General features: G+C 38.8%; 1 pseudogene; it reads left to right on the forward strand.

Moving 5' to 3' along the window:
* Window positions 1–1248: 1248 nt before the first annotated feature.
* Window positions 1249–3280, forward strand: LOC149105379 (uncharacterized; annotated as a pseudogene).
* The last annotated feature ends 2489 nt before the right edge of the window (window positions 3281–5769 follow it).

A 5769-nucleotide genomic window follows, 5' to 3' on the forward strand; every position in this document is an offset into this window, starting at 1 on the left:
TCGTAAAAGTACGAACAATGGTTCGGCCAAACTCACCTGGTATGCCGATGCACGCAATTTAAGAAAGTAATTAAAAAAATACTTTGGCAGGTAACAAGTCCGCCTGTTGAACGGCCACAGAACAAGCAACGGCGTGGAGTTCTGTATCCACTGCACTCGAAGATAAATTTAAACCTTTTTTTATGAACCACTAGATAGACGCGAGAATCCAAACTTTATTTTCACTAAGGTGGACGTCAGCGACGTTTTCTTCCTTTTAAAGTTTCGGTCTTGATGATAAAAATGCCACTCTTGTCTTCGAAGCAGTCTCCAATCGTTTTTCCAAGGTGTACTATCTATATATTTCTTTAATCTCTCGCATTCAATTTGGCGAAACTAAACTCTTTGGCTCTCTTAATTTTGTAATGTGTATTTTCTGTGAAGGTTGGACATGAATTACGACGTAGAAAACTAGTAGAGCCCTACAATTCGAAGAAAAAAACTTGGATAAATCAAGACAAGAGAGAATCTACACTGCCTTCTTCGTTTACAAAACCATTGACATTACAAGCCTTTCCATAAACGTAGTCTAGTTCAGGTTCGCTGACACCATTTTGCTTCGAATAGTCTATTTCGGCTGCTAAAATTAACAGAGCTTTTTACCTCATGGTAGGTATGACATACCATGAGGTATAGTGATGGTTGGATTGGTCACTCCATTCCCGTTAGGCAATTAATTTATGCATTAAATCCGTATAAACGTTAATTAAACGCGTTTTCCTCTGTCTCCCATACTAGGTTTGGTTTTGTCATCAAAGTCGTACCATTGTTTTATGTTCATATATGTGGGGGGAGGGGGTGGAACATAGGCGGCAGTACATGTTTACAACACAGCGCCTGTTGTGTCGAGCCCGACGCAATAATTGTCAAGGCGGGTTTTTGTTCCTTTCGTTCCTTTCGTTCCATGGTTGATCAAAATACACATTTGAAGACCTCAGGAAGGAACAGGAAATGTGCTCAAGAATGCTCGAGTGGAAAGTAATGAGTTTTAAAGTCCTAATAGTGACGATGTTTCCAAGAGTCATTTGGACGACGAGGAATCGATCATCCGTAGCAAGAATGCACGAAACGAACGATTTGAGATTAATGGAATGGTCTGCGGAAGAAGGTAAGCTGTCCTCCTTTTATTTTATTGTATTTTGAAATTTGTAAAAAAAAACTTACAGGACGTATGATTAAAACTAATTGCGCTTTTAATATTTCGCAATTCGGTCGGAAGCTGTTCGGAAAATGTCACATGACAAAGCACATGGTTTCAAGTGCTCTTGCTCAAGATTTTGTATTGTGTTCAGTCAGAAAGCTTATAATAAGTCTCTGAAATATTCAGGGACAGAAGCGTTGTCGAAACCCTCAACTGGCTGGGGTAATTTGCAAGGCCAGGAGACGAACAGCTTCGATGAAGCTTTCGTCGATTTCCCCTCTCGCTGGGACTTAAATGTCACAACTGTGGAAAGCGAGACAGCTACAGAGAATCAACACAGCTGTCAAACGAATGCTAAAAACAATATACGCCAAATAACAAATACCATAACAAATACAAAATATCAAACAGCAAACAAATGCCAAACAGATGATCCGTTACCTGAATGCCACCAGAAATACACGGAGAAAGAACTGAAAGTCCAGAATACCAAGGAGCAAATGATTGTCGAAGGTAATCCTACAATACCCGAGCAGTTGGTAAATGCATTTATTGAAGAGAAATGTGAAAATCAAAATATACCAGTTCAGTTGTCAAGCAATTGTCAGTACAGAAATGCAGATAAAAATGTGAATGTACGGAGTTCTAGAGCTACCATTGTCTCCCATCAGTTTAGAATGACACGTGAAAGAGAACCCTCCAGAATTTCTTACAAAATGGTTACTAGACGTTCCAGTGAAAAAAAAAAAAAAAAGTTGGTGAAATTATACATAAAGAAATATGTCCCGAAATCATCAAAGGTGAAGGCTATGTTGTGTGGATACCATCGCTATCATTTCTTAGAGCGCTATAGAAGTTCAAAGTTCATGTTTTTCTCAAAGAAATATTTCATTAGACAAAGTTTAAGCTGATGTATTTTTCGAACAAGGACTCCAAAGCATAAAAAGTTGCCTTTGTTTTGTATGATTGCTGAAGGTAATATTTTCAGAAAATTAAGGCAGCTCCAAATGAGAACTTATCATTTCGCAAGCAGAGTCATATCATTGAGTAGAGATGTGGAGTCAAATCCTGGTCCTGCAAATGAGTATTACAAATCAGCACCTTTTATATCACCCACAAATTCTGTTTGTTTATTAGAATTCAGATTGTCTCAGTTAGGCAGAATTGCACTTGATGTTGGAGGAGGTGGTGATTGCTTCTTTAGGGCTGTATCACATCAACTCTATGGAAATGCTAATAGTCATTTCTATGTGCGCAGTGTTGGCATTCAGTATTTAGTGAATCACCCTGAACAATTCGTAGAGAGTAACACTGAGCATTCTTGGCAAGGTTATTTGGAAAGAATGTCATGTCAAGGAACATGGGCTGATGCTATCATAATTCAAGCTGTTGCCAATTGTCTTAATTTATCAATTCATATTGCTGAATCAAATGCAACTTTGTCTCCACTTACTGTCGTTGAACCAGTAAATGTTACAAATGCCGTAAACATTTACATTGGACACCTAGATGAATTTCATTATGTTTCCACAGTAGAAAACAGAACAATGGAGATGAGAGACAACAGCAAACAAGCAAAAAATGCAGATGAAAACAAACCAGTTGATGACAGTGAAAAAACGTAAAGCTTACAAAAGACAATACATGAGAGAATACATGAAAGACAGAAGAGGTGATGATAACTTTAGAAAAAATGAGAATCAAAAACGAGTGCAAGGCAGCAACATTAATAGCAAAACATCTAGGAACAAGAAACACCAGGCTTCTAAAAGAAGAAATTGAACCCAGAACATGTCAGAGAAATTGAGCGGCTCTCCTTCAAAAAACGAAAAGCAGAGAACCCGTAGCACATAAGGCAAATAAACAAACAGTCGGTAAGAAAGAGACGAAAGACTGAGGCTCTGACAAGTGTATCACAACTAACATATAGCAGTCATGAGTTGCAACCACAAGAAAACAAATATGATGCAATTTCTATGATAAATTTGTTTCACAAAAACATTGCAAGTGGCCCAGAATATGTATGCACCTGTTGTGACCAATTGTGGTTCAAGTGCTCTGTAGTGAAATGTGATGCAAACAAATATAAGGCATGTTCACCAGACATTGTTGAGTCCTGTCTTACTGGTTTTAAAAGTGTCAATGATACTGAGTGGATCTGCATAACTTCCAATTCAACTCTAAAAAAGGCAGGTTACTCAGCTGTTCTAAAGCCAATAAGATGGGTTTTCCTTATAAGCCTGATGTATTGAATTTGACTTCACTAGAGGAGCGACTAATATCACCTCGTATACCTTTTATGCAAATCCGTGAACTGCCTAGAGGTGGTCAATTGTCTATTCATGGAAACATTGTCAATGTGCCAAGTGATGTGAATTCAACTGCTCACTGTCTCCCAAGGCCAATAGGTGAATCACAGACCATTCCAATAAAACTTAAAAGGCGACTTGGTTACAAGCGTCACTATCAATTTCAGAATGTCAGACCTAAGAAAGTATTAGATGCAGCCAAATATCTTGTAGACACTAGTGAATTATTTAAAACTGAAGGCATAAAAGTGCAGAATGCATGGGTAGATGACATAACTTCATAATCAAGCACCCATGAAGAGTGGAGTGAATTTGTTGAAAACCCTAATACATCCAGTGCTGATGTGCAAAGTAATGAAATTGTAACAAATTGTCAAAACAGTATTTGCACTGCTGATGTTCATAATCCAGACAGAGAAAAAGCTAATGATGATGGTTGGTGTGAAGTTGATGAACGTCCTTCAGGAGTAACAGATACACTATTGCAGGAACCAGATATTACAGAAAATGGAGATAGAATTATTTCTTTTGCACCAGGAGAAGGAGACAAACCATTAGGAATATTCATGGATAAAGATTCTGAATATCTATCATTCCCTACATTATTCTGTGGAAAACGAAGACCTGACAACAATGAAAGAAAGGTCCCTGTAACGTATAGTACAGTTGCCAAGTGGGAATTAAGGTGTCAGGATAGAAGAGTTGCAAAGTCTGTGCCAAATATTTTTTACAAGCTGAAAAAACTTCAAATCAAGCAAATTCAAGATAGCGCTTCTATTGCTCTCAGAAAGTGTAAGACAAAGGGAAAGAAATACACTGCTGGTGACCTGAAATCAGAGAATTATCTTAATAAGCTTGTGCATCTTGATGAAGGGTTCAGAGTTTTAAGTGGCAGTCCCGCTAAAAGCGGTCCACTCGACTTCGGGACCAAAAATAATTTTCCTTCATTTTTTGTCAGTGAAAAGGGTTTGACACATATAGAAAAAAGCAATTTATTATTTTCTAATTCCTTATTTTTGCTTTGCTACGAGCCAAAATTGAATTTTGGCCGAACTGAGGTTGCCGACCGTGATCAGAAAGGTAAAATTCACCGATTTTGTGAAGCGTGCTACGTCGCCAAAAATGCAGCTCACGGAATTTCGTTTTCATTCGAATTTTAAGGTGCATTCATTACTTTGACTGACGAAATATGGAAACTTTTCGAAATATTCTAAGCTTACCAGCGAGGCTGGAAGACACCCTACTCCGAGGCCTTTGATCACCTACTAAAATTTAGCCAAATTTGACGGGGAAAATCTCAAAAGTTGGGTCTAAATGAAGCCTAAAAAGCACATCACAGTAAATTTCATACCTTAATAAACCGTTCTATAAGTTGAAACCGGTGGTTATCCCCTTAGATTGCACGCGAGAACAGATTAAAATCTGCCACAGTCAGTGTGTTTACATAGCCATCGCTCGTATCAAAGCTCATTTGTATAACCTTAGCACCCGGTAAAAATACATCTTCTTCCGTTCAGGTTCGTTTGTTGACCTTCTGAGTAGTGGCAAAAAGCTTCCTTTAATACTTGTGTACACTCTAGATCCAATTTTGAGGTGAAGGTTCCGTTGAAGTTGATCAATTCTCAAGACTTGCAAGACTCCAAAAGTAAATAATGGCGCCGGTCTGCGGAAATTAACCGTAGCCGTCGTCCTGACCCTTCAATACAGTTCTGCCGCAGAGGTAGCACTAGGAGAAGAAGAAAATCGTAAGTTTTCATTTACCGTTTAATGGCAACTGAATCCTGTACTACTGCCAAGACTACTGGGAGCTTCAGGGTTATATGCCCGAATTTGAAAAACAACAACAACGAACACTTGCCGGTTGCATCGCCGCTGGGAAATGAACCGGAATGAACACGACACGCTTGAATGGAACTATGTTTTGCGATGAATGATGGGCTTTACTTCTGTTTTATGCTTGATGCTTGTCTTTTAGTATCTTGCACAGCGCATAAAATAAACTTCGGGACCCGTTTATCGGGCCGTTTATACAACGAAAGCTGCACCGGCTTCGTCAAAATGTCACACAAGTTGTAACGCGACCAATTACCCGGGAGGGGGATACTCCCTTATATGGGCTATATAGGTATCTGTATGTGAGGCCCCAAAGAGTAGGGTTTTTCAGCCGTTTGGGTCATAAATAGGGTATCGATTTTGGCCATTTTGGTTATAAATTGGGTATGGTTATAGCACTCTAGTCTTGAATTCGGTATGTTTCTTAGCAGAAGCTACTTTTTCATC

The sequence above is a fragment of the Orbicella faveolata genome, unplaced genomic scaffold, assembly GCF_042242905.1.
Source record: "Orbicella faveolata isolate gen_17 unplaced genomic scaffold, um_ofav_v1 contig_34, whole genome shotgun sequence".
In the NCBI taxonomy this organism is placed as follows: domain Eukaryota; kingdom Metazoa; phylum Cnidaria; class Anthozoa; order Scleractinia; family Merulinidae; genus Orbicella; species Orbicella faveolata.